Source organism: Pagrus pagrus (genome assembly GCF_965226575.1).
Source record: "Pagrus pagrus genome assembly, chromosome: 16".
Classification (NCBI taxonomy): Eukaryota; Metazoa; Chordata; class Actinopteri; order Spariformes; family Sparidae; genus Pagrus; species Pagrus pagrus.
In genome coordinates, this window is record NC_140200.1 from 7,414,237 (window position 1) to 7,433,881 (window position 19,645).

At 40.9% G+C, this 19,645-nt stretch overlaps 1 protein-coding gene across 1 annotated transcript in view; it reads left to right on the forward strand.

Annotated features, from left to right (window-relative positions):
* LOC311271614 (inactive serine protease 35-like) overlaps nt 1–19,645 on the forward strand; it is a gene marked incomplete at its 5' end in the record, with an annotated part of 68,339 nt that overhangs the window by 15,074 nt on the left and 33,620 nt on the right. The window lies entirely within an intron of this gene.

Sequence of the window (19,645 nt, forward strand, 5' to 3'; positions counted from 1 at the left end):
TGTTGTGAAACAAACATTCTTGCATGACGAAAAGCAAAGATCTTCCACAGAAAGACAGATGGATTGAAAACTTGGCTTGGAGTTTATTTTTATACAGTTATATGTCTTTTTTTAATCCCAAGGAACTGTTTTCTGACCAAATATAAAAAAACAAAAGTGCTGAGTTTGATCGTTTTATAAATGGTGATTGAATAAAATGTCAGAACATTTTAGGAAGACGACTAATATTATCGGTCTGAAGGGAGATAGTTGGCGACGCGGTGGATTATTTTCCCCCTTCAGCGATATTTCACAAATACCAAGAACTTTTGTGTGGTACAAGAACACAAAACGCCCGTAAGGTCTTCTCTCAAAACGCAGAGGACGCAGGGACCTCTGTTAGCGAGGAGGACACAAAAACCACATGCCCACACACACAGACGCACATGCGCTCCATCCAGACACCCCTTTGAGCTTCCTCTGGAATGAATCATCTGGGGTCTGATGTGGTTAACGATGACCAGTGTTTCCGTGTTTTTTCAGATTCTGTTTTCGAAGCCACATGGGACTCGATAGGTCGAGAAGCTGCGTTTAGCTGAGTCATCGCAAAGTTTCCTCTTTTCCCACGATTTTGCCTGCGGTTGCTGACTCAATAAAATAAGCCATCGTTCTCTATTGAAACAATACAGCTAGACTTCGAAATGTCAGATTTGATATTAGAATATATTTATAATGCCTCAACAATTGAATTAACTGGAGATATATTACAGATCTGGTCCGTATTAAACCTTAAAAAGTAGACCACCAATTTAGCATTACATTCCTATGACATTGTCGGTCTTATGGTTGTAGTTTTTAAATCTAAATCAAGTACACACAGTGCAACTTGATCGCTGACAGTTTGGTTAGAGATCTGATTGTTTTATGCTAGTAGCGGCTAACGTAGTCTCAAACCGCTAGCCTCCGGCGAAGTGAAGGAGCGGACTACAAAGATTTGGTAAACTCCAAATCAAGAATCGCAGATTTTGCTTCATTTGATCCATCCACTATCTGAAACCGCTTATCCATTTCAGGGTTCATCACAGGGCGGATTTATATTATGTCTGATACAAATGTTTCTACACATTAAGGTTCATGTTCCTCAAAGGAATAGTTTGAAGTTCTGTCTGTTTTAAATGAAGCTACAGCCTGGAGACAGTTACTTTAGCTTAGCATAAAAACTGGGAACAGGGGAATAAACATAGGTAGCTTGAAGTCGCTGCTCCTGACCAAAAAGTAGTCCCCCCAAAAAACCCCTGCCGACCTTTTGGTTGGAATTCACAAAAGAGATACAGATGAATGTGTTGATGAGGAAGGTGCTGGTATTTAACCTTTAAACAGAGCCAGGATAGCTGTTTACATTCTTTATGCTAGTGTGCTACATCATACAAGCTAGCCACCTCGTGACTGCTTCATTTTCACCAAGCAGATATGAGAGTGTTATGAATATCCTTGGCATGAAAACACATATGCTTTTTTTTCCTCCCAACCTCAAAATGCTGAACTATGCCTTTACAGATACGCTGAATCAAAGGTATGTTGAATACTACTCAGCCAGGATCAGGACTGAATTAACCTTCTCGGGTTCCTGGGCACTATTAATTTCCATTCCTCTAAATCTCTGAGCAGTGTTCACAGTTTTTCTATGCTGGAAAACGAACCGGCCGAAGATTTACTGACTGGTAATTCGCTTCAAGACATCAATTTAGGAATATGCAAGAAAAAATGTAGGTCTTAAAACGAGATTTCGGGACAGGGCCGCAAGATAGTGTAATAGAGCAGGGCCTTTATGATATTGTACTTTAGTGAGGCATATTCTTCAACAAATTTCTAATTAATTTAAGCTGCAAAAGTACAACAGCAATAAAGAAATACCTTAAATACTATTAACATCAATGACTAAAGTGAATTGAGACCAAAATGGGCACAACTGAAGTCACAAAGTAAGTGCGTAGCCAGTGGCGTTCAAAAACAAGTTAAAATTGCAACTAAATCAGAGTTTTGCGCTCGTCACCTTGTTCCGTATTATCATTTGACTTAATTAAAATTATCATATTGTCGAGTTATTACACACAAATGCACGGAAATATGCTTTTCACACACATACAGACCTTTACGCGTACACATCCTCCGTCTCTTGTCTTTCTGTCTCGCTATCTTCCTGTGTGTGCTGTATCTCTCACCGCCACATGCATAAAACCACACACACGTGCACACGCACTCACAGTCACGTCTGGAAGAGATTGTGCTAAAATAAGAGATGATTGAATGCATGGCAGATGTCTGCCGTCACTGAATTTCCTTTATTCTATCTGATAATTTAGCACACCAGTGGTGGTATGCGCGAGCTGCACATTTATAACCACGTCTGACAGAGTCAAGACTGAGACTTGAACTAAAAAATTTGAAGCCTGTGGGAAAAAAGTATGGCGTTTATCGTCCAATATGCATTTTCGAAACGCATTAAAGATCACAGCTAGAGATCGGTTTGTTCTTTGTTTGATCAGGCAGTGGAGCATGTTCCCAGGCAGAAATTTGGGGCCAGTTAAAACAGTTTAGTCAAAAATGCATGGGAAGTTTTGCAGCCATCTTCTATTTAGTGTGATATACAAATAAATGAATGTACCTGAGAGCAATTATCATCAGCAGCCTTCCACATCAGTGACTTTGATAGGCACTTAAAATTCGACCCCGTATCCTGTAACTACTTATTTATTGGCGAGCTTCTGCAGAGCCATGTTAGCATCATGCTAGCCCTGCACCTTTCTTTAAGCTCAATATTGTGCTACAGGTCCAGGCTCGTCCAGTAACACGCAGATATCAATCACTCGTCTCCAAACGAGAACCAGATGAAACATATTGAAGAAATAAACCAGTCTGGAAAACCATCTGTTGTAAAATGCAGATCTTTTGCTGTTGTGGTTCAGGAAACGTCAGTTTTACTTACACAAATGAGTGAATCCAGGAAAAGATGTGGCCCCCAGGTGCAAAAAATGATGGTTCAAGTGATTTGTTTGTCTTTCAACCTAAAGTTGACTCAAACACAGTGAGACACCTGTCTTGTTTTCCAGTGTGCTCATTAAAGCAACGAGAGAAAGTAAGCATATCTAGGGTAATAAATCACGTCCGTTATACTGACAGACGACAGCATACATTTTGACTTTGTGCTGAGTGAAGGTAAAGGCTGTCATTTGGGAGAGGAGAGGAACCACTGCTGTATTTTTATGACTCTTCGCACCAGCTATAACTGCGTTATTTATGATTCTGCCAGCGCAGGGTTGGGAGGAGGGGTTGGGCTACTTTGTCAGGGATGTAAAATGAAATCTGGAAGCGTTCATACGAGCAGGAATGTGGCGGCCTGCTGTATATCACAATCTGGAGGAGACTGACTGAGAAAGTGTCAGTGCTCAGTATGTTTTCTATGTGTCAACACATCCCAAGAAAAGACTCTACTGAAATGTGAACTAACAAATCTTTATATATTTTTATTATTTTAAAAGGCTTAGTACGTTTTAGCGATATAGGAGGAGATGGTGCGTTTGTCGGGGACTACTTTCAGCTGTGGATGAATACACATTTTGTGAGTTAGTAAGTGTTTACTGCAGCAGAAGGATGCGTGTGGGACTGACTCAAAATAAACTACAGTGGCCATGTTTACAATAATAGAAAAACACTTCAGCCTGTGCAACTGTGTGGCTCTTTGATGTGTTTTTAATAGTTTCTGGACAACAATAGAGCGCTAGGATCCAGAAGAATACATGTCAGACTTTGACTACACAGACTATACTTATTATTATAGTTAGTCCATTCATGTTCATCTTCTTTTATAGAATAAGACGGCAAGAAAAAAATACATATCATCAGCCTCATCCTCATCTGAGGATCATATGTATTTCACTGTTACCAATGAAAAGCTTTATTAACCATTTATTAAGCAATTGTAAGGTTTATAATCAGTTTACAATAAACAATTGCCTAACAAATGGTTTATAAAGCTTTTCATTGCTAACAGTGAAATAACTATTAAAGGTGCATTATGTTGTTTTGGGGAAGACATTTTAATCAGAAGAGGAAGATCTTTGTTGACTGATTTTATTTAGTTTTTATCCCAAAACAAACTAAACAAAAATCTATTTTTGTTTTCATGAAAAAACAAACTGACCTTAAAGGACAACACAGTTTCATACTGTTTTACTTTGTTTATATGTGTCGGACCCTGCCACCTTTCTAGCTACAAACAGTGTTCTGGGGACCTTATTTCCCACAGAGGACAGCTTGTTTATCCAGTTATTAAAAGAGAAAAAGAGTTTTGTGTTATTACCTATTGTAAGTTATAAACATTGTGCCCCTGTAACTAGTTTTTAATTAACTATAAGTTTACCTTTAATTAATTATGGTTATTATGAGGAGTTACCAAAACATTTCTTTTCCTTTTATTCACCAGAGCCAGCCGACACACAGAAGTTATTTTCTTCTGATCTAATTTACAACCCTTCTATCTTATATGTGTTCATTCGTCTGTGTGTAGGTGTGAGGCATAATGGAAAATACTGTTCATTACTATTTCTCTTTTTGACTTTTTCTGTTATTTTCAGTACAGATGTGAAAATGAATGAAGGAAGTTTCCTTTCTCTGCACAAGAAATCATTTTCTTCTTAGTTTTCTGTGGCTGATGCTTCGCAAAGCTGAAAAATCATGGCTGAGCGTTGCATCAATTGTACAAACCGTAATCGTCTGGAATAAGTTCTCTGTTTCCAAAGAGGGATTTTTGAGGTGCCCGGGACTCTGCGAGCATTAAACCTGTTTAACATCAGCACCATGTCGACTTGGTAACTGCGTTTCCTGACCATTTAAGGAGAAGTAAATAAGCGAAACATACAAATTTTTCCACTTTCCAAAAAGACTTCTGCTGTTTTCAATAAGCAGCTCTTTTGAAATAAAAATCTCGGTGTAAAATCGACATTTACATTCTTCTTGATCTTTGTAGTTGAGACTTTATGGGCCCTTCCGTTTTCGGACAATTTTATTTGATTTTAAATTGTCACGCCCAATAAAATTTAAAGACTGTCAACAAGAACTGTATGTGCTGCGCAACTCAAACTGTAAACAGGAGGTCTCGCTGCTCCACATATGTTTTATTAACTGCGGCCACGTTGTCATCCATTTTTCTGACATCGTGTGCCTTTCGCGAGAGAGGGGAAATGGTTCGGCAGTGATTTCTGCAGCGCCGTGTTTCAGATTTGTGCATTTGTTTTAACTGCCTCGAACATTAAAATGGAAAAACTGCCTCGGCTGTTTCAGACCATGAATCATCTTTTATGTGCGCTTGTATTTTTCTCCTTCAGATAAACGATGCCGTCATCACCGGGAGGTTAATCCCGCTTGTCTTCCTCCTTCCCTCCCGCTGTAGGACAGTAATCGGTTAACTGGAGAGACGGGAGCTCTTTTTCCTTCACTTTCCATCTTATAGTGTTCTGGTATTGGACCTGAGTGTGAAGTTTTCCATGGCAGTAACCACACGGCACACACACCGAGAAAGTGTTGCGTCCTCGGAGTATTGATGTGCACTGACTTGTGGTCGAGGCCTTTGACAGGCCGCCCGCTGATGGTGGTATCGCCTGCATTTTTAGTGTCTCGGAGAATTTGTTGTTGAGGAATTAGGCCGCGGCCGACGCTGCTCTGAAATAACACGCGCATAAACAAAGCTGTCATGGGGAAAGAAAGGCAGAGCGTGAGGAGGAAGGAAAACGAGTGGAGTGATCCGTGAAAGAAAGCACAAAAGATAGCAGTTTTTCATGCGTTGTGCTTCTTCGAGACAATCTCCCATTCACATCAGCTAAGTAAACAAAGTAGAACTGAACAAGTAACGAGGAAAATCTGTAAGACATGTAGCAGCAAAACCCATCCAAACCTGAGTATCTGCCCCTTCCTAATCCCTGCAGAGCAAACGCTGAGAGGAAATCAACAAAATACGAGCAAATGTGTAATTCTGAATCATAAGAATGTTACAGAGGAAGCTTTCATCTAACACAAGAAAGGAAACCAGACACAGCTGCTTCCATTTCCAGACGTCACGGCCATGCTCGAGCTCTAACTTACACATCCATACGGCTTCTCTACATACGTTCAGTCCGTCTCACCCTGAATTACCTTTGTCCCCGCCATCACCCCCTTTCTCTTTCTCTCCCTCCGTCTCCCTCTCTTTGTCCCTCTCTTTCCCTTCGCTCTCCCTCCCCAGATGTCTGCTCACCAGCTGCGCTCAGATGGCTGAGAGGAGAAGACTGGATGGATTTTTATAGAGCGTGCACACACGCACGCCAACAGTACACGCACAGAGTGTCACACAGTGACCTGCTGCAGCAGGGATCCAGGACTTGGGTCCCCGAGTTTAAAGATTTTCTTTCTGTTTTTCATTTTTTCCACATCTTTTCACCGTCTATGACCACATCAATATGAAACAGATGCCCCAAACTCACATGTGACTGCAGACAAACATGGGGTATGGTCAGAGAAGGTCAGGAATTTGGCTGTTTCTCTGCTCTAATCGGATTAGTGTTTCTTTTTTCTGTGTGTGACTAATATGAAAGTGATTAGACTGCAGCTTTTGGCCCAGAGAATGAGGAGAATTTGTGGTAAAAACAGGGTTGGTTAAAGAACCTTCATTAACGTCGAGTCATTATTTGTCTCCATGTGTGGAATAGGATATGATTTGTCCCAAAGCTTTAAAGTAAGTTGTAGCCAGTTGTGTATCTTCAGCCTTGTAGTAGCTGCTTGTCAGCTTTAATCATCTGATTCATCTCACAGCCCCCTCTTTCTGTCTCTGTGACACATATACCAGTTATCTCGCTAAAGACTGCTATCGCAGTAAGAGGTTAACAGTTGACTGTTCAAGAAGCCTGTTCTCGTAAAGCACATGTGCAGTTTACGAAAATAGCAGTCACAGTTTTAACACTTAAATTTCCTCTTCATTTTTGGGGTCAGTGATTTCAGAGAAAGGTCGACTGAAACAGTGTTTCCTGAATTTATTTTGCTGGCAGGTTTGAAAGCAGCAGTTAGGTAATTGATTGAGCTAATGCTCGCCTACTGAAATTGTAGAAAATATTTTCTACAGCTGACTTTTTGCTAAAAAAGTGAGGCTAAAGTTACTTGTCCCAGGCAAAATGTTTGCATTGTCACCTGATGATCCGTGGAAAAAGCAAAGACATAATGAAAACTGCAGTTCTCTTGTTAGTCTCTGTCGGTAAAGCTATTTCTGGGATAAGATTAGGTTCCAGGTTTGAATGTTTAGCTTGCTTACATAAACACGCAAGTCTGGAGGTAAGCTTCTGTGTTGTTTGCGAAATGCTACGTCGGATATCAAGTTCGGCTCGGGTTGAGTTTAAACTTCTCCAAATCCAATAAAGAGCAGGAGAAAACCACTAATGTTAGCCTAGTAACTCTGGGTAAGATTACTACTGTAGATTGCAAGCTAGTTAGCTGGACATGCTAACGTTTACAGCTTAGAGCAGACAAATGCATTGTTTTATCAGTTGCCTACCCTTGTGCTCTTGGAGGCTGTTGTTCACCCTTCAAGCCTTTACACATAGTATCAGTCTTATAGTGCCTCATGCACACCTCTTCAACATGTGCGGAAACCAAAGCTTGATTACAGTTGCTACGCTATGATTGGACAATCGCCGTTCAGGGGAGGGGTTTACCGAAATGTCAATAGGCTTCAATTCTCACATTTTACCGCTAAAATGGTCGTCTGTGTATCCAGTCTGTGTTGTTTCCATGGTGACAGGAAGGCCACTCTGATGTCGGCCCCTCTGACCTTGAGTAAACCGTGACCAGACCCTCTGTGTGCTTTCCCTCTGATGGACTTTTGGTGGTGACATAACTGCTGGGCTTGCTTTCTTGACCTCGAAGCAGAGAGACGAGTGTGTGTGTGTGTGTGTGTGTGTGTGTGTGTGTGTGTGTGTGTGTGTGTGTATTGGGTCAGTGGGTAGGGGTAAAGACGGGGTTGAAGGAGAGGAGAGGAAGGGGAAAGTAAGGTCATTGGGCGGATGGACTGAACAGGTTTCAGAGGATGTGAAAGACGGTGGGCCTCATGAGTAAACATAGCTCTAGTGTGAAATGAGAGAATACTTCGTGTGTGTGTGCACATGTGTGTGTGTGTGTGTGTGTCGGGATTACTTTCCCATAGTACTCCAGTCCAACGCCTTCTGACCATCACCTTAGATTTCCACACTTTCAGATGATAGATAGTCGTCTCAGATCATCGATCAGGACGTGAGAACATTCCCCACATGAAAGGAGAAAGTGTTTGGTCAGATCTACGGCTTTCTGCTGACACTTTGCTCTCTCCTTCATGCCCTCCTCTCAGCAGTCTGTCTCCCTTTTTGTTCTACCCTCACCACTGACCTTTGACCCCAAAGCCCTTGCCGGGGTCCTTTTAGAGGCCACAGTGGACAGCCATAAATCTCTTGTGAGGAAGACAAGAAGATCAGTGCGTTTAGCTTCTGGACTAAACCTTCACTGACACTGGACTGTAAACATCAGGAGAGAATAAATGACAGTTTGTGTTATGAAAAGGATAATTGTGAATGATGAGTTGTTGGATGTCCTTCTATCAACATTTCTCCTCTGAATTCAGAGTTTCCTTCATTTTCTTTGAACTTTCAGTTCACACACAAACATTTGCATTTCAAATCAAGTTAATTTATTTAGCACATTAACACTTTTAAGTCTCTCTGGGCGTTACAGTCCTCCATCAACAACCTTTCCACACTCAGCTCAAACTCTACAGAGTTTTGGGAGAGGCATTTTATTAAAAAGAAAAAAAACAAAAAACGCAGTCGTAACAGTAAGGGGGAAAATTACAAAAACAATGAAGAGAAAATCATGAATATAATAACATACAGAGTCCAGCAGCAACCTACTGGTTACAGCACATAACATATAACTTCACTGTGACCTTTGTTGCATACCATTCCCTCTCTTTCCATGTTTCCTGTCTGTGTCTACATAATCTCTATAAACAGATATCTACTCATGTGTCCAGAATCTGCAGGCGAGGGACACGATTTTTCCGTTCGTAGTCTGAGCAGTTCTGACCAATTGCGTGCGAGTGGCTTCCGTTGCATGCAGATAAACAGTCCATGTGCAGAGCAAAAGAGGCGAAATGCATTAGCTAAAATGTAATCACAGAAACAATCTCCTAGCGTTTCTCAAAACTATTCACTGCACCTTTGAGTTGCTAATCGACTGCATTAAATGACTGATGTACAGAAGAGGAAGTTTTGGCCTGGACGTCAGTTATTCCTTATGAGGACATCCGCCGGCTACATACAGTAGGAGGCTACGAGACAGTGGCTGTTACCTAAATCATCATCAGATGGTAGCTGACAGGTTCTGACACTGATGTCTACACAATCAACTATCAAATAAAAAGGCAATTAAATAAATAAATAAAACGTAGAAAAATAGTCTTAAAAGAAAGAAATAAAGTCCAAAAGTAAGAAAATGACCCTAACCATACATGTTATCGTCAGCATGCGAACATGCTTGCAGTGGCAATGCTAACATGCTGACGTTAAACAGCCATAATGTGTAGCATGTTTGTCATCTCAGTACAGCAGAGGCCAACGGAAATGTCATATTATTTTGGGATCACCAAGGATAATAATCCAGTGATGGACATGAATGTCTGTACCAAATTTCAAGCGAATTATTTGGATTAATCTGCCTGAAATTTGGAGACATTTCATCTAAAACAAAGATTTAAACTGGTGCTAGAGAGGAAAAGTCAGGGGATCACCAAAATCATCAGAACTCATCTACTGGGGAACATGAAAGTCGACCCATGAAATTGTTTGGATTCAGTTCAGTGTGGACCAAAATGGCGGACTGACGGACCACCTGACTGAAATGAAAAATGGAAGAGGTCCAATCCTGAGGGGAAAGAAGGTCCAACCTGTCTGAGGAGGAGGCAGCACGCAGACAGCCGACAGTACCAAATCCTGAAACTTAACAATTGTCCATATTACTCACCAGAGATACAGTAAAGCTAGAGACTGTGCTCAAAGATTTAGTCGTGGGTGCCAGCTTTCTAGACAGCAGGTGGTGAAAAAAACAATGGAAACAGCAGGAAAAGGCTTTGACTCCTGAGAATTTTCTTCTGAGTTCATGGGATGACAGGGAGGGCTGCCTGATGACTGACTTAAACGAGCAAAAAACACTTTTCATACACAATGAAATACATTAAGAGGAGTACTTAAAGTAAACAAAAAGCCAGTGCAGTGAGACAAACACTGGAGTAATTTAATCTAAATTTACGACGCCTTGTTAGAATCCGCAATGTGGTATTTTGAGCGGAGAGGATTTTCACCATCCTTTGTGTTCGAGCTCCCAGTAAAAACCCCAAATAATAATGCCTTTAAAATCCGTGCTGCAATTTTCAGCTCCTAACCAATTCCTCTTGACATTTTACCTTCCAACGAGTACGAACCACGAAAACATAGTTTCCTCTGTGCACATCGGGCAGGCCAATTTCCAGAGGGGAACACTTGATTAGCACAACAAACACATACAGTTCTTTCTCTCTCAGGCATTCAGACCATTTGTGTGCGCAAAGAAATACCAAGTAAAACCCAAAACAAACCAAAACAAAAAAATAACTTCTCCATAAATCCCCAAACTACCCTTGATTAGCTATAACAAACCATTCAATGATGACAGGAATGCTGGGTAGAAAGCGGGAGGAGAGTAGAGACACCAAAAGAGTGAAACATGGGATGAAACTGAACAAAACCAGAAGAAGAAAAGGGGAAAACTTGGAGAAAAAGAGAAGGTTGAAATTTTACAGTCTGGGTAACTTTTCCTCTTTCTTCGCAGAAATGCAAACATGCCGGCGGACTCGGTTTCATGGCCACGGTCAAAATGATATCGTCCGACCATTGCGGTCCCACGGTTTACTTGACTGCAATTAAAATACACATTACTCTGCAATTAGACGTTATGTTTTTAAAGATTTTGCTTTTGCAAACAACCATCTACATCTGTTTTCCAAATCGAGCAAAGAAAACAGGCCAACATCTGAGGAGACGATCAGAAAAGGGAAGTAAGTTTGAGCGGATTGGTAACGGTTGGATTGGACTCACTGGTTTGTCTGACAGGTCAGGATGGGATGTTGACGTTGGCACTTTTTTTTTGACGTTGTAACAAATTAACGGTCTGAGAAACTTCATGAATACAGACTCTGTAATTGTTTTGGATTGATATCAACCAAAGATTGAAGAGGAGAAGGAAAGAAACTGATTTAATACACTGAGTCTGCTGAATCAAACATTGAATTTTTCATTTTGTTGCATTAAAACAGCTCTCAGATATGACCTAACACTACCACAAAAAGTAATTGCTAAAGTTAATTCCTGCTGTATGTACCCATTATGTTTTTCCTTCAACAGCTTGAGGGTCTCAGCACCATACTTGGGCCTAGAACTAGAAGTCACAGAGTTCTTATAGTGTAACTTGCTTCTTATTAATGAGTGGGAACATCTCCTCCGACTTAAGATAATCACTTTGTTTGTTGAACAAACAATGCCAGAGAACATGCACGAGCAGCGGCAGCGACATGCACACACACTGCTAACAATCACACAGACACGGTCATGCTCGCTGCACGCTTTCCATCCGTGCTGGTGCTCGCCAAACAACAGGAAATGTGAGGTAGATCTTATAACCTTCTCTTCTCTTCTCTTCTCTTCTCTTCTCTTCTCATTAGTCGATGATAGATAAAAAAAAAAGTAGATTAGCTTGTGATTTGATCTTCTGATTGATGGCCATGAGAATAGGCCTACACATACACATGACTAATGCTAGAGCTGGATCAAACAATTGATTCTTTAAGCTGATTTTGGCACCTCATGAATCTGCGCAATAACTCATCTCCCTGTATTAGCTCATTAGTTACAGATATTCTCCCTCTCAAACACTTACGCTGAGCTAGTGAGACGACACAAAGCCAAGAGCGCTTAAGACGGTCCAAGCTCCTTTTTTCCTGCTTGATAGAGTTGATAGAGTTTATAGAGTTCAAAGTTCACGAGGCACACGCTTCCCCGATACTGCCCTGAAATGCAGGAAATGGTACCACATTGATCTGATACCACATGTATCATGAGATGTGAGATGTTCTGAGGTCTCCTTAAAGATATTCAGCGGTTACACACTTACAAATGTGGAAACACGGTCTCGAACTGCGGTCACTGGCTTGACAGCCTTCTTGTCTCAAGTCAGATCCTTAACATGTCTTGGGAACATGATATGACATGTAAGCATCTTGTGTAGCGACTTCAAGGTATAGGAAAAAAAAAGGTTTCACATATTTGTATAGTTTTTAGCACACTGTATTGGGCTGGTGCTTGCTATCTGTCCAGACATTGCTAAAAGAGTCTGCAGGGATGCTAGCATGACTCAAAACCATATGGATTAAAAAAGAAAAATAAAGCCGTTTGTTCAGACCCTTAAAATGGTCCATGATTCTGCTTTCCTCACACGAGGTTGTGGTCGTTGGACTCATGGCTGTCACTTAGACAGAGGCACAAGCAGCTTGACATTGTTAGAGAGCTGCTCTTAGCTTTGGCTGGATGGGTATGCTAAAGTGTCTGACTTTGATGCCACGGACTGTGGCGTGTACAGTAAATCTGTCCTTTTCCAGTAATTGGTTTGTTTTGACCATGAGAAGTAGCTCTAGTTGCCAAACTTAACCCTAACCATAGGGGTGGAAGATTATGGAATACTAACGTGGATCTTTTTCATGAAGGTCGTGTTGGCAGGCAGCAACAAGGAGTGGTAGGTAGAGCGCCATACTGTAGTTTGAAGGGTGAGACCACTAACCAAGCCGCCGTATTTGACGAGTTGAGAGTGAGAACATGTTTTTAATTTTCCAAGTTTTGCAGCGCCTGATTGAGATAATTGTTGGACTCAAACTAGAGTTACAGATTTGAAGCTGAACTCTACAATAAGTAATCCACACAGCTGGAAATTACTTTTCCATGAAGGCCATCAGAGCTTGTTGTTGTGTGAAGCGTTCACACATTTTACTGGTTAATTGAAAAGCAACTCTTGGATGAATTGATAAATGACAGTAACTTGTCCGATTATAGCAGGCTGGCATTCGGTTTCTGTGGTATTAATATGTCATCTCGATGAAAAATGAGCAGCTACGTCAAACTGTGGAGCTTTTGGATGAGTTTGTTTTGCTTTGATCTGGCTGGGAACATTACTGTCAAACTGGAACCAACAAACCCAGACTCTGCAGACTGAGCACAGTCTGCTCATGTTTTTCTGACCGGCAGCATTAATAACGCATAACTCCTAGAGAACATTTGCCCGGGTCGCTGTTTGGAGACAAGCTGTTGTGAGTAAGACAGTTTCTGTGATTAATTACACAAGAGTCCCTCATCAGCCAGTAAAACATTTTCTCCCTCTTAAGGCTTTTTCCACTGTGAAGAGGGAAAACATTTCATTTTAGGGAGCCTTCAGGAAGTGATAGGACATAAATTATCAATACCGTATGTCACGCCCCTGTAAGGGGGGAAATAGAAAGGAGAGAAGCGGACACAATGTTGCTGACTTCAAGTCCAAAGTGTAATGAACGAGCTGCGAACAACATCCTCCCCTTACAGGAAAACACGCAAGACCAGAGTAATAGATCACCTGGAAGACCAGAGCGATGGAGTACAGATAACTGAGAATTAAACCGAGGGAAATACAGAAGCATGAACTGTTATTTCACATGTATTTTCTCAAAATAAGAAATATAAAGTGAAGTGAAGTCGAATGCATTTTCAACACATACTGCTTCTCTTTTACATGCAATGCTCGTTTTTATATCCATCACACGTACAGATGTATAGATCTGATGATATATGATGCCATAAAGCTGAATACTGAACTTGCCCACAGTCATTCTGGAGGCCAGTTATAACTTTTCCGCTTCCCTATATAGCGACAAAGTTATACTTAACCACATACAGGTGTGTTTTTGGCACGAGCAGCGAGCTGGCAGGTGTGTTTGCTATTACAACGTGATAATGACTATGATTACAGGTAAGAACAGGCGTGTTCACAGGAGGCAGGGACGGAGACGAGAAGAAAGCAATTACGCTTTTACCAGGATGTGAGTCGCATAACTGGCATCTCTGCGCCTTGAACGCACACGGAGCCATAAACACACGTTTATAGACGGATACACGCACACATCAAAACAGCGAGACAGAGGCACACAAACAGAAACTCACACAAATTAGCACCTTGGTGATTTAAATTTAGCTCCAAATGAGCCCTTTAGAGGCTATCTGTGCTGAAAATAAATGCCCTATTACAGATAACCGTCATTTCATTGAAGGAGGAAAGTGCAAGTCAGTGTTTCAGACTGTCGCTGCTTGTAGAGAACTCATTCAGAAAAACACTTTTAAAGGTCATATTGATAACATTTTTGAAAATAATACAGCTTGTAGAAAGGTGCGGAATAAAAGTATATCTCTTCCTTGAAAACATCATTATGGTCGTGAATTAATGACTTCAAAAATGTTGTTAGGCCCAAAATATTTGATGTTTACGCCCGTAGTATAACGCTGCTGTTAGCATGTGGTATTTTTGCTTTCGTCAGCAAGTCTTGGTTTGTGGAAAAAAACGTACAAATATCTGAGTTCTACAGTATGTGCCCTGTACTGCCCTAACATTAGCTAGCTATTGTAAGCAACATTAATGTTAGCTAGTTTTAGCAATGTTAACGTTAGCTAGCTAGCGTTATTAAAGCAACAGTGGTGGTCTGGAATAGCACCTTAAATGGCTGAATGTTATCAACAACACCTTTAGATAAAGTTCTATTAAAAGATTGGCACACAGTAGAGCGCATACCTCTGCCAAGGCCCAAAAAGTCCCCTTTATCCGCATCAATTTGTGTTTTCTGTCATCATGCATTATTCGTTGAGAAATTAACAAAAAGTTGCAAAATCGTTGCCCTATAAAACTTTTTTTTATCCGCACCAAAAGTTCATGGGGTCTGTTCTGGGCAGAGAGACATCCTCCATCTAAGTTTCGAGAAAATCCGTTCAGTAGTTTTTGTGTCATCTTGATGACAAACAGACATGGTTGAAAACCAGTTTTTAATTGTTTAATTTTTCCACTTCAATTACAACAGAAAAGATGCCTTTATATCTTAAGCAATACAGCAACAACTACAAGATGTATTCCCTAGAAAGTGTTTTTTATTTGTGTGTTTGTTTTTTTTTAACATGGATTATTTTCTGATCCTGAATCCCAACACATCACACACACATACACAGATCCAGGTAACCGTGGTTAGAGTTTAAACAAACAGATATTTTCTCAGGCGTGCTCTTCATTTCTGCTGCCTCACCATCTGGGGCAAATCCATCACAGCTTTTCAGTACCTCCTCGGGTGCTGTAAACAGGCAGATGTGCGCGCATGCTGTGCGTGCATCCACACACACAATAACACACATCTTTGAATCATTACACAAGTGAGGGCTTTCGCTGACAATGTTAACTTTGCTTCGTGACCAATTTCGACCCTCAGTCCTAATTGTGATTATACCTTGAATCCTATTTCCAAATCCTAGCATAAACCGAAGCAACGTCATAACGTTCGATGATTGCAAACACATTTATTTTCCGTAGCTTTAAGTGCACTTTGAGACCCAAGTGTATACTGTAGTTAGACAGACGGAAAAGCTCCAAAGAAAGCGTCATTTTCTCAGATGTTTTAACGACTGGAATCTGGGGATAAGTCAAATCATATGAAATGATAAGCGCTGACTGCACCGCTGATTAAAGCAAAAGTGTTTTGACATTTATGGTAATAATGATGATGATTGTGACAATTTTAATTCCCATTGGCTCGGTATGAATATTTGAAGCAAGTGTTTTTGCTGACTCTTTGCACTCTTAGCAGCCATAATGTTTTCAAAGTCATCATGCGCTTAAGTGGAAATACGTCTGTGATGCTCTAACACAGAATCTGACAATTCAAGGGTTTGTCCCATCTTTGTACTTTCATTACGCTTTGTCTTTTCTTGGCCTCTCACTCCAACTGTGTGCAAGCTTAGTGCTACTTAAGTGTGTGTGTGTATGTGTGTGTGTGTGTCGGAGAGCAATGCACCAGATGTTATTTTGCAAGGAAGAGGAGACCAGCCTCTCATGGCTGGTAGTAAAAAAGAGAATTGTTACGACATTGATGTGGTAACATATAACCATCTCTGAGACTCCGGCAGTCGAGGATAGTCTAATTAAAAAAACTGGTACCACCTGCTAATAAGGTAGCCAACCTGTTACGAAGAGTTTAAAGTAATGGCTTTATTTATGGTTAAGAAACCATTTACTAATGTTTTTTAAAGGCTATTAATAAAAAAACAGCTTTATAACTGGTAGTTGCCCCCCAGTTAGTTTATCTAATTTGCAACAGATTGCTTCGTTAATGGTTAAGAAACCATTCACTAATGGGTTTTTTTTATTAATGGAGTACCAACATCCACAGATGCATTATTACCAGATATAGAGAGTATTAATAGCACAAAAAGTTTCACAACTTGGCAGCCCCAAACGTCTTCTTATTAATGGCCTCTAACTGATTTATTAAGCATTAGTGAACAATTTATCATCCATTAAAAAAAGCCATTAATTATTGCTCGCTGCACGGCTCTATGGATGACAATGTTACCTAACTGTTTTAAGACGGGGATCATAATACAGTAAAGGTAATCTGCTTAGCATCAGCATGTTTGCGTTGTTATTGTGAGCATTTTAGCATACTGAAGTTAGCATTTAGCTCAAAGCACAGCTGTGGCTAAGAGGACTATAGCCTCTCAGAGCTGCTAGCCTGCTAGGCTCTCGTTAAAGGGGGACTTATTATGAAGTGGTATCAGAAAAGTGAATTGAGCTTAATTTAATTTAACATACAAGCGTGAAACTGTAGAATCGTTATCACTGACCCAAACCCAATCTGCACTCCAGCGCCGGCCCTGGTCCAGCTGGCCAAACTATTTACACTGCCAGGCATAAACACTTAAGACAGGGATGAATCTGATTTATTTCCACAGCTCGCCAGTTGTTTGGCATGTGATGTCGCCGAAAACTCTCCCGGTGATTGGTTTTCCTCCTCAAGTATGAATTATTATTATTGTGTTGCCCAATAATCAGGAGGATTAAGGTTTGTTTATGGCTGCTACTCATAATCCCTGAAAGCAACATCATCTACGGATATCTCACACTGAAAACTAGACACTTACTCAAGTCGTCCTTTAACACAAATACACAGACAGCACAAATACACAAAAGCAGACATGCGTGCCCACACACACTCTGTTGCTTTCTGTCTCTTCCACACACAGACAGACACACATCGTTGTTTCTCACAGTCTCGTCTTGCCGTTGTTTGATTTACTAGCTGGCCTCTGACCCTGGCCGGGCTGAGCTGGATGGACTCTTGGCCCTGCTGCTGCTCCAACTGGTTCATCTCCAACTTAACCCCCCTGGACCTGAGTGTGTGTGAGTGTGTTTGCATGTCTAGATGCACTTCCTCACATGCGATCAATTCCTCTGTCACTCTGTGGTCCAAAAAGCACAATTGCTATGAGCACTAGCTTTCTGTTTGTTCGATTTTATATGCCCAGTAAAGCATACTATTATTTTACTGGGTTTTTGTGCTAAAAGCTGCACATGTGCCGCTTCTAAACAAGTTTAACTAAATTAAATCGTCTTCATGTACTACACAAGTCTTGAGAAAAACTCTTGTCAGCACTACACCCATAATTCCTTCGTTTACAAGCTGCTAAATGACCTTTTGGTGTTATTCATTTCCTGTTGTTTGGAAGCCGAAATCAATTAAAGATGGCAACCGTGGTGCGACTCTATCTGACCTCTGCCTGTGAAAATATCCAGACGTGAGCCTGAGAGAGGAAGTTTGTTCATTAAAACACGAGACTTCAATAGTTTTACAAGGACCTTACACGGAAACAACTCTGTGGTAGTTTAATCTATAAGAAAAGATGAAGACAGTGAATCAAAAGTGACTTTAAATTTGACTGAGCTTCCTTTGTGGTCTGCCGTGACTCTTCTGCCCACTTGTTTTTCACACCACAGCTCCTTCAGATCTCACATCCCATCTGTCTTATGTTAGATTAGAGATAAGCCTCTTCATGGTGGCCCTTACAAATGTGATTATATATCATTTAGGGTATAATATTTGACCTCAACTCGACAGATCCTCCCACACAATGTAGATATTTATGTATGTGTCTCCCCAATCTGAATCAATGGCTATAAAGTAATAAAACAAAACAGTGTGGTAACAGATAAAATATCTTCTGAAGAAATATTCAAATCTGTAGTGAACAAACCTGTCAGCACTTTACATGAACAGATAAATCACAAAGGGAATCTTTCTCTTCATATTTCTCCGATGGCTCTGGTGGTATTTTTCAAAACATAAAACTCATCTTTGAAGGCGGTCCAGAGTTTTTAAACAGATGTGGGATTCCCACTGTTTTTCTGCCTACAGTCCCATAAAAATATTGAGTTAATAAAGACACTCACTGTGGATTACAGCTTCTTAAAGTATTTGTTTAATATGCTTCAGCTGTCTTGCTGAGTCAGATGAGGAGACTGGCACCACTTCTTGTTTGTACGGTAAATATAAAGCTAGAATCAACAAGCGGTAAGCTTAGCTTAGCATAGATACCGGAAACCAAGTGTGTATCGTAAGCCATTGGTTTTTTGGGCTACCATTTTGGAGCCCCGAGTTTGGCATTGTCGGAGCCAGAACCAACCGTATTTGGACAAGAGTATGGAGCTGGGGAGGACTGAGAACCTGAGGACTTGTCAGTCACAGGGCAGCCACACCTTAAAGCATATCCTGCTTTATCGTCCACTTTACTCTAAATGGCAACATATTTTACGAAATGAACATCATGCTGAATTGAAGAAGACTTGAAACCAGCGATCGAGACCATAAACTCATCAGGAAACTGTTAACTGAAGTAATAAATCAAGTGTGAAGTAGGGTTGTTTTATCATAACCTTACATACAATCTAGTTTCTTTTTGAAACCAGTGTAGCTGACCATCAGACAAAATGCAGGTTTAAGGCACTTCCACATTGGCTTCACTTTGTACAGTCGATTCTGCAAATGAAGGGGAACAGATAGACAAGAGACATAAATGTGTAATAATGTTTCCCTTTTCTAAATCTGTGACCATCTCAGAAAACTGCCGGACACAACTCCTCAGCTCAGTCCACCTGCCAAGACGCTCCACTACTTAGATGCATCATATTAACGCACTTCCTAAAAAGCCTGTGTGACTGAGTTAGTTCTTTCCCTGTTGTGCAACACACTAAACGCCTCAATCTCTTGTTCTCAGTTCCCTTTAAGCCGTTGATAAGGAAGTGGACTGAATTTTTTTTTGTCCCTTCCAGCGAGAGTGACCTAAAAGACGGCGGGAGAAGGGGGGAGGTATGTGTTACAGTACAATAGCCGGTAAATCTCTCGGCAGTAACCACACCAGAGCACTGAACACATGCTTATGGAGGGAGGCTAATCAGCTTTCTGCAGATGGGCTAATGT